A 10,955-nucleotide genomic window follows, 5' to 3' on the forward strand; every position below is an offset into this window, starting at 1 on the left:
AGGGAGTGGCTGCTATTTCATATAGGGGAGTCTGGGAGAGTAGACTTTTAAGTAGATGGCCATACACACAGAGTTGCCTCATTTGTCATGCTAAACGGTGTTGTGTGCCCTGGTATACAGACAACTGTAAGACTCAGGTGATTTGAGGACACTGGGCCCTCAGCACTGTTTGGCATGCCAGATGAGCAACTCTCCCAGTGTGGCCAATAAGAACAAGAATTTTAAATCATACATGTTCAGGTTATTATGAGATTGTTCATGGAATTTGGATGCACATATCTTCTTATGCAAGTATGATTCTAAAATTTCATAGATTATCTCAAAAGGGAAGGCTTCCATTTGAATGAATGGAAAGAAGGGAAAATTTGTTACTTACATCTTAGGGGCTTTGCAGGATTTTTAGGAGGTATTTTTATTTCAGAAAACCAGATTGAAAATCATGCTGCAACTTGTTAGGTAGAGGAGGCTGCTGCTCAGAGAAAGAAAGGGGCTTTTTTTGCCCCTTCAGTATGATATTGGCTGTGGATTTGTCATAAATAGCTTTTATTATTTTGTGATATGTTCCGTCAATACCTAGTTTATTGAGAGTGTTTAGCATGAAGGGCTGTTGAATTTTGTCAAAGGCCTTCTCTGCATCTATTGAGATAATCATGTGGTTTTTGTCTTTGGTTCGGTTTATGTGATGGATTACGTTTATAGACTTGCATATGTTGAACCAGCCTTGCATCCCTGGGATGAAGCCTACTTAATCGTGATGAGAAAGCTTTTTGATGTGCTTTTGCAGTCAGTTTGTCAGTATTTTATAGAAGATTTTTGTGTTGATGTTCATCATGGATATTGGCCTAAAGTTTTCTTTTTTAGTTGAGCCTCTGCCAGGATGATCAGGACGATGTTGGTCTCATAAAATGAGTTAGGGAGAATTCCCTCTTTTTGTTTGGAATAGTTTTAGAAGGAATGGAACCAGCTCCTCTTTGTACGTCTGGTAGAATTAGGCTGTGAACCTGTCTGAATCTGGACTTTTTTTTGGTTTGTAGGCTATTGATTGCTGCCTCAACTTCAGCCCTTGTTATTGGTCTATTCAGGGTTTCAACTTCTTCCTGGTTTAGTTTTGGGAGGGTGCAAGTGTCCAGGAATTTATCCATTTCTTCCAGATTTACTGGTTTGTGTGCATAGAGTTGTTTGTAGTAATCTCTGATGGTAGTTTGTATTTCTGTGGAATTGGTGGTGATATCCCCTTTATCATTTTTTATTGAATCTATTTGATTCTTCCCTCTTTTCTTTTTTATTAGTCTGGCTAGCAGTCTGTCTATTTTGTTGATCTTTTAAAAAAAACCAGCTCCTGGATTTACTGATTTTTTTAAAGGTTTTTGTGTGTGTCTATCTCCTTCAGTTCTGCTCTAATCTTAGTTATTTCCTGTCTTCTGCTAGCTTTTGAGTTTTTTTTATCTTGCTCCTCTAGCTCTTTCAATTTTGGTGATAGGGTGTCGATTTTAGATCTTTTCTAGCTTCTCATGTGGCCATTTATTGCTATAAATTTTCCTCTAGACACTGCTTTAAATGTGTCTCAGAGATTCTGGTAAGTTGTGTCTTCATTCTCATTGGTTTCGAAGAGCATCTTTATTCTGCCTTCATTTAATTGTTTATCCAGTTGACTCTCAGAAGCAAGTCATTCAGTTTCCATGTAGTTGTGTGGATTTGAATGAGTTTCTTAATCCTGAGTTCTAATTTGATTGTGCTGTGGTCTGATAGACTGTTCATTATGATTTCCGTTCTTTTGCATTTGCTGAGGAGTGATTTGCTTCCAATGATGTGGTCCATTTTAGAATAAGTACAATGTGGTGCTGAGAAAAATGTATATTCTGTGGATTTGGGGTGGAGGGTTCTGTATATGTCTATTAGGTCTGCTTGGTCCAGACCTCTGCATTCAAGTCCTGGACATCCTTGTTAATTTTCTGTCTCATTCATCTGTCTAATATTGACAGTGGAGTGTTGAAGTCTCCCACTATTACTGTGTGGGAATCTAAATCTCCTTTTAGGACGTTAGGAACTTGCTTTATATGTCTGGGTTCTCCTGTGTTGGGTGCATATATACTTAGGATAGTTAGCTCTTCTTGTTGCATTGATCCTTTTACCATTATGTAATGCCCTTCTTTGTCTCTTTTGATCTTTGTTGGTTTGAAGCCCATTTTATCAGAAACTAGGATTGCAACCCCTGCTTTTTTTGTTCTCCATTTGCTTGGTAAATCTTCTTCCATCCCTTTATTTTGAGTCTATGTGTGTCTTTGCATGTGAGATGGGTTTCCTGAATACAGCACACTGATGGGTCTTGACTTTTTATCCAGTTTGCCAGTCTGTGTCTTTTGATTGGGGCATTTAGGCCATTTACATTCAATGTTAATATTTCATCTTGCTATTTGTTACTGGCTGGTTTTCTTGCCCGTTAATTGACTCATTTTCTTCATTGCATTTTTGGTCTTTGCCCACTGGTTTGCTTTTGCAGTGGCTGGTACTAGTTCCTTTCTGTGTTTAGTGTTTCTTTCAGGAGCTCTTGTAAGGCAGGTCTGGTGGTGATGAAATCTCTCAGTAATTGCTTGTCCTTAAAGGATTTTATTTCTCCTTCACTTATGAAGCTTAGTTTCACTGGATATGAGATTCTAGGTTGAAAGCTCTTTTCTTTAAGGTTGTTCAATATTCGCCCCCACTCTCTTTTGGCTTGTAGGGTTTCTGCCGAGAGATCTACTGTGAGTCTGATGGGCTTCCCTTTGTGGGTGACCTGATCTTTCTCTCTGGCTGCCCTTAGCGTATTTTCCTTCATTTCAACTCTTATGAATCTGATGATCATGTGCCTTGAGGTTGCTCTTCTTGAGGAATATATTTGTGGAGTTCTCTGTATTTCTTGGATTTGAATGTTGGACTGCCTTGCTAGGCTGGGGGAGTTCTCCTGGATAATATCCTGGAGAATGTTTTCCAGCTTGGATTCATTCTCCCTGTCATATTCAGGTACTCTGATCAAGAGTAGATTAGGTCTTTTCACATAATCCCATATTTCTTGGAGGCTTTGTTCATTTCTTTTCACTCTTTTTTCTCTTGTCTTGCCTTCTCTTTTTATTTCATTGAGTTAATCTTCAATCTCTGATATCCTTTCTTTTGCTTGATTGATTTGGCTATTAAAACTTGTGTTTGCTTTGTGTAGTTCTCATGCTGTGTTTTTCAGCTCCATCAAGTCATTTATGTTCTTTTATAAGCTTGTTATTCTAGTTAGCATTACGTCCAACCTTTTCTCAAGGTTTTTAGTTTCCTTGCATTGGGTTAGAATGTGTTCTGTTAGCTCAGAGAAGTTTGTTATTACCCACCTTCTGAAGCCTATTTCTGTCAATTAGTTGAACTCTTTCTCTGTCATGTTTTGTTCCTGTGTTGGTAAGGAGTTGTGATCCCCTGAAGGAGAACAGGCATCTGGTCTTTAATGGTTTCATTCTTTTTGCACTGTTTTTTTCCCACCTTTGTGAATTTATCTGGCTCTGATCTCAGGGAGCTGCTTGATGAGGTTGCTCATCTGCCTGTCGAGGTGCTACTGGGTTTCCAAGGACTCTTTCAGGTTGCTACATAGGCTTCCTGTGTCTTTTTGTTTACACTGGGACATTAGGCTCGCCTCTTTAATGGTGGGTGCCCGTCTTTCCGCTGACCTGGAGGCACTGCTGGGTTGTCAAGGACACGGTCCCGTTGCTAGGTAGGCTTCCTGTGTTTTTTGTTAAAACATGAAGACCAGGCCCGCCTCTTTCCTCCATAGAGCTGGATCATTCAGAGTTCAGCTCAGACTGAGACACTGGCTGCGAAACCCTCTAGAGTTAGTGCTTCAGCCCACTGGGGTTTGTTGGGGAGGGGAGGGACCCATCTGTCTCCCTGCTTTCAGCTCCCTCAATCTCCAGTCATGGGGGAGGGACCCACCCAGCTTCCCCTTCTGTCTTCCCGCTTTCAGCTCCCTCTCTCTCTGGGCAGTGGAGAGGGGGCAATAGCTAGGTTTGCAGGCTCTCCTGGCCGGCTTATGGGCTTATGTGTTTGCTTAGATCTGTGCAACAATCCGCAGCACCGGCCTGGATTATTATTCAACTCTGAACTTGTAATTCCCGGCACTTGACCAGCGAAGATCCCCTGTTCTGTAGATTGCTGAGGCTTCGGGGGAAGCCCCATATCTGGACCTGGTTGCTTGAGGGGAGCCTCTGACTCACCAGTCAGATGCACTTTCTGGGTGAAACAGCACCTCTCCCTGCCTCAGTTTGCCCTGCCTGGGCTTTGCTCACTGTCCAACCAGACCTGTTGAAATGAACCTAGTACCTCAGTTGGAGCTAGGAGATCTCTCACTTTCTGTGACTCTCTCGCTGGGTGTTGAGCACCAGAGTTGTCTCTATTTGGCCATCTTGTCCCTCCCACGCCCCCGTACCCTGCCTATGGCCTTTTAATGGATTTCTAGAATTCCTTGGAATTTGTTCTCCTTCACTGTCTCTAGTGCATGTATGGTGATCTTTCTAAATGCACATCCCTAGATTAAAAAGCCCATAGTGTCTCCCCATCACTACCCAGGTCAAATCTGCATGTCTTACCTCAGTATATAAGATCCTTTCTGACCTTGCTTATGTTGAATACACACACACACACACACACACACACACACACACACACACGTGCACGCACACTATTTTCAGAGGTCATGTTCTTTTGCATCTCTGGTTTATGTGTGTGCTGTCCTCTCTCCACGGAAATATTTCTCTGTACTTGTCCTCCCCACTGGCCAACTTACTCACTCTAGACTTCATTCGAAATGTCACTTACTCTAAGAAACCTTTCTTAAGTGCCACAGATTCCAGGCAAATCTGTACTTTTCCTATCAGAGTTTTTACCAAACTCCATGTTGTGTGATTAATTATTTTTAGTCTGCTGAAAGGAAAAAATGAACAGTGTTACTTAATCTCAGCTTTATAACTTGGCTTTCTCCATCACCTTTTAATATATACTTATACAATGAGTTTCCAAACATGAGTTTTCTTAGCCTGACTAAAATGTCAGGTTAAGCAATTGGAATAATTAAAAATTTCCTGGCCTGAAAGTATACTAGGATAATGATGCTTAATTATTACTGATTACATTTATGTTTCAATCTTCTTGAAAAAACAGTTTTTCTAGCACCACCTGCTATATGATGAAATAAAACTCACTTTCAGTTACCCATCAGTGTTTTCTTTTTCTCCCATGTTTCTTTTGATTTTGCCAAAAGTTTAAACTTTCAGTAATGAATTTAGTGAAGCATTTTAATTTGCTTATTATATTGAAAGTAGTATAGTTTTAAAATCCCTTTTGAGATTGTTTGCACAGTAGATCTTTAGTAAACACTACAACATGCTTCTATGTTGGTCATTTAGTAAAATAACCTATTGATACTTTTGCCAACCGAAAAGAATCCAAACATGCAATATAATCAACACCATTGTGATTGATAAACAGCATAAACTATCTAGCTTACGTAGCCACAGAGCTGATGATCCATGAAATGTATCCACATACCCTACTCGACCACTATTCCATTTTAAAAATCAATTCATTTCATTTATTAAACTAATATATGTACTTCATTTGCTGCAACAATGCTCATATGGAATAATAACAGCTCCCTGTCCCTCCGCTTTAGCTCTTGTGAATTCTACACTCCTAAAACAATAATTTTCTTTTTCTTCTCCCCCGCTCCCCTGCCAGCTTTTGCAGGCATTTCTCATAACATTTATAAATAACATGTTTATACTACTACTTGTTGTTTTTCAATTAGATCTTACTTATATGCTTCCTATTTTTTTACTTGCAAAATTTTGAAACATAATACAAATAGGGACATAAGACATAAGTACCTAAAATAATTATAAAATTGTATTATTTAGAAAACATGTATAACTGTATTGCACATTAACTTTACACATATAAGTGTATTACACATTACACATATAACATTACACATATGATACATATAATATATATTACACATATAACATACATATTACTGTATTACACATTATACACATAACTATTGCATATTACACATATAACATTACACATATACATATATTATTATACATTACACATATAACATTAAACATTATTGTAACTGTATTACACATTAACATGTATATTTACATGAAGAATAAACTTATAAATTAATAACATGATCACCATCATAATCACTGCTCCAAGGCCAAGAGATCCCCATACATCTCTTCCAAATCACAGCTGTCCTCTATCTCCCAAGAATAGTAACTGTCCTTATTTGTATAATAAATTTCTTTGCTTTCATTTGCTTATTTTTTAAGTCAACTATGTATGCATCTCTGTGAAATACAGCTTGGTTTTGCCAGATTTTGAATTTTGTATTAATGGGCTCATACAGTAGTGCTGTAGTTCTCAAAGGGAGCAACTCACCCCTAGGAGACATTTGACAATGTCTGGAAACATTGTGGTTGTCACACTTGGGGTGGGGGAACAATACTGGTATCTAGTGGTAGCAGCTAGGGGTGTTACTAGTATCCTACCAAACACAGAATAACTTCCGTAACAAACAGTTTTCTGGGCCAAAATGTCAATAGTGCTGAGATCAAGAAACCTGTTGAAGAGCATTCCACTGTATGGATATACCACAAAATTTAGTTATTTAAAGTATTGCTGATGGAGCTGGAATCATTTTCATTTTTAGATGAAACAATGCTTCTGTGAGTATTTTTGTATCTATATCTGGGTCATACAGTGGTTTCTCTACAAGTGGAATGTTTTTAACCATAGGATTAGCATCTTCATCTTTCCTAGATGCTCCTCAATTGTTTCCCAAAGTGAATGTTAGATTTTTACTATTGAAAATTAAGATGTGGCTTTCTTAAGCCATAATCATCAAGTACACTTTCCTTCTACGTTTTCTTTCAATTTATTTATATCACAGTTTCGTTTAAAACAATTTTCAGTGTTTATTTAGACAAGGTGAATTTGCTCATATCCAAGCTACTAGCTATGATTATATATATATTTTTTCTATATAAGCAAGAATTTTGGGAGAGATTAACAATTGTCTAATTTCTTGTTGTTTGCTGGCTTTTCTATGTAGCTATCATTCATTTATCCTCAGATGCTTTTATGGGACTACAAACTCCTATATGCTGTATGTTTCCTTGGAGATACCCTTCCTCTGCTCTTCTGCTTTTAACAAGACTGATTGCTTCATGGACAGGATAGGCTTTTCCCTTCTCTCATCTTGGGAATAGCTTTTGAGTATTTCCTGTGTTGGATTCATCTGTTTCCTGGAATCCTTCATTTTCTTCCTTAGTTTTGTGGAAACAGACTTTGGCAGAGTAACTTCATATTCTACTTTTCTCCACTTTGACTGTTGAAACTGTTACTGTGGTTTAGCATATTTTCAGTTTCCAAGAACACTTTCTTGATTCTGAATGTTCCTTTTGTTCATATATCACACTGCCTTTGCTTCTTGTTTCTTATTGCTCTGTGTTTCCTAAAAGGTCTACTGGCTTTTGCCTACTCATTCATATTTTAAAATGTGGCACAAAGGGGCCACTGGGAAATTCTATGTATGTGGGCAGAAAGGAGCAAGAACATAACCCATTTCAGTGAGAACCCTTCTCACTCTGATGTTGATATTTATGGGTATTTTCTTTCCTGGGGTGGGTTATTTTTTTCAGAACAGAATCTCCATTCTCTTGCCTAGGACATATAAGGCTGCTAATCACTGCTAAAAGGGATGTGGGCTAAAGATCTCACGATTTATGAGGCAAGTATTTGCTTAATCTTTTTAATTCCAGACAGGGGCCACATTTCCACCTTCAGCTGTTCTTACTATAATGAAGTCCACAGTCCAGAGGAAATCTAGCACAACCTCTCCAGAAAATAAGTCACCTGTCTTTCAACAGATACCAATTATACAAGGCAGTTACGGATGTCAGTTATGATTAGACTTAGAATCAATTCTTCCATTTTTGGCCTCACTTCAGTCCCTTGTCTTCAAAGGAAGCTGCTGCCTCCCTTCCTGACGCTGGCCTGGCCTGAACCATGCTACCCTCTTTACTCCTCGGATAGACATTTAGTAGAGAAAGCAAAAATAGGAGTAAGTTGTCCATTGATCTGGTTTTCATCTTACACAATTTTGTTAACATTTCTAGTTGGCTTGTGTCATCTCTTTCATCTCCGTCTTATGGGTTTATGTATTTTTTGGTCATTTTAGTGGAATTTTAGAAGAGGGATGAGGAAACACACACATACACACACACACACACACTTTTTGAGACGGAGTCTCTCTCTGTCGCCCAGGCTGGAGTGCAGTGGCGTGATCTTAGCTCACTGCAACCTCCGCCTCCTGGGTTCAAGCGAGTAGCTGGGATTACAGATATGTGCCACCACGCATGCTAATTTTTTTTGTGTCTTTAGTAGAGACCGGGTTCACTGTGTTAGCTAGGATGGTCTCGATCTCCTGACCTTGTGATCCGACCGCCTTGGCCTCTCAAAGTGTTGGGATTACAGGTGTGAGCCACCGCACCTGGCCCACATATACATTTAATCCGCTATCTCCAACCATTAATCCTTCTTTACTACTAAGGTTACATAATATGGATATATATATATATATGTAAAATAAATATGTGAGTATGTATCAGCCTGCTCCTTTGTCTTGGCATCCTTTTCCTCTTGACTTTCATGATATCGGTTTTCTTTGCTCCTTGCAGTCTTTTCTAATTTCTCTTCTCTGCCCAGTCTTCTTGCATTTGGGACCTCAAATATTTTAATCTCCATCTCTTCTTTTTTTTTTTTTTTTCTACTCTTTGACTTTTCCTCCAGTATTGCTATTCACCCCCTTCTTTAATTGTGAATGCTCCACATATCTTAATTACTTATTTTCCAAATGGAATTCATTACATCTCCAGAGCTGTTTTCTCTTCCAACTCAATTGCTGCCTCTGTTTTTCTTTAATATTGCTGATTTAAATCAGAGGTCAGCAATATTTTTCTGGAAAGGCCAGATAGTAAATATTTTAGGCCATTGGTATGTTTCTGTCAACTATTCAACTATGCTGTTATAGTGGAAGGTAAGTTTAATCAATATATAAGCAAATGAGTCTGACTGCCTTCCAATAGGATTTTATTTACAAAAGCAGACTAGTAGGCTAGATTTGGCCCTCTGGCCATAGTCTGCTGACCCCTGGTCTAGGTTAATGGCCATTCCAACCAGAAGCCTCTTAACCGAGCTTCCTCTTTCACATCTGGCCAGTTCGCCCTGCTGACTCCATCCTTCCAGATCCGCCCTGTTTCTACAGCCCGGCACGCACACTCCTCTCTTAGAGCTGCATCTTTTCACCTGTTAGTTGTGGTAGCTGTTAATCCAGTCTGCCTGCCTTCTGTCTTATAGTCCTCTAGTCCATGCTCCATGCTGTTTTCAAAGCAGTCTTAGGCAAGCAGAAAATAATCCTGTGACTGTTTGTTGAAAATACTCAATGTTTTGCAAATATCTATATGGCAGCGCTTCTCTAATTTTAGTACATAGGGGCTACTTGAAGTATTCATTAAAGCAAATATTTCCGGCCCTCATCCTGGGGGTTCTGATTATATAGTTCAGATTTGGGAGCTAGGAATTTGTATTTTTAATAAACATCCAAAATGACTCTGTGGCATACGGTCTTCAGATACTTGAGAAACACTAGCCCATGTTAAAGAGCAAACACCTATATAATTATAGTTTACCCACCAATGTGTGAGTATACAAAAATGCAAAAGGCATAGCTCCTGGCGTCTGGAAACTCACAATCTAATAGAGAAGATAGACACATAAACAAATAAAGGCAGTTAATATATTTTAGGTACTTAAATATAGATATGTACATGGTAAGAATCCCGGAGTTTAGGAGAATTCATCCGAGAAGGTGAGTTCTTCCTGACCTGCCTGCATCTCCAGCCCCTCCTCTTACAACCCCTCTCCAGCATGTTATGGGTCAACCCTTCACCTGAACTGGCCCTGCTCTTTTACCCCTTTCATATTTCTCACATGATAGAAATTTTTCCAGTTATGCCATTAAACCCCCTTATTAGATTAGCAAACTTCTTTTAAGACTCAACTCAAGTACCATCTTCTCATATGAGTTCTTTCAAAGTCCGGGACTCTCACCATGTACGTATCTACATTTGGGTACCTAAAATATATTAACTGCCTTTATTTGTTTATGTGTCTATCTTCTCTATTAGATTGTGAGTTTCCAGAGGGCAGGAGCTATGGCTTTTGCATTTTTGTATACTTACACATTGGTGGGTAAACTAAAATTATGTAGTACATATACTAACATGTATTGATTAGATGTAAGAAGTAGTAGATATATTAGTATTTGTATTTTATAGATAATTAAACTGAGGCTCTGAGATATTAACTGATTTGTTTGAGGTCAACTAAATTGCAGACATAATCAAGAATATCACAATTTTTGGAGTTTGGGTGTTTTTCTGATCATACATACTTCCTTTCTAACATGACAGGGTTATTACCTCTGCTCAAGTGAGTCTTGAATCCTGGAAGTGTTCAACAGGACTTCCCAATTTGATTATACTTATTCAGTCTTTTGAGTTTTAAATGTGTGTCATTTCCAAGGCTGACTAATAATGTTTGAAAGGCAGTCAGTCACATCAGAGTCACTGCTTTCTAGAAGAGCTTGGCCTCTACATTTTTAGATTTCTGGACCTCTGCATCTTAAGGCTGCACATCTCTTGGTTTTCTTCCAAGTATCTAAATTATATTTATTCTCCCTACTTTTACTGTAATGTATTATTATAGCATTATTACTATTATTATTACTTAATAACTAACTGTTCAAGAAAACGAAGGCTATCTTTGGCAACTGCTTGACGAGAGTATTTCCTATGTTATCCTTTTCTGTCCTT

This window comes from Aotus nancymaae, unplaced genomic scaffold (assembly GCF_030222135.1).
Source record: "Aotus nancymaae isolate 86718 unplaced genomic scaffold, 86718_ANA_hifiasm-v0.15.2.pri h1tg000088l, whole genome shotgun sequence".
Lineage (NCBI taxonomy): Eukaryota > Metazoa > Chordata > Mammalia > Primates > Aotidae > Aotus > Aotus nancymaae.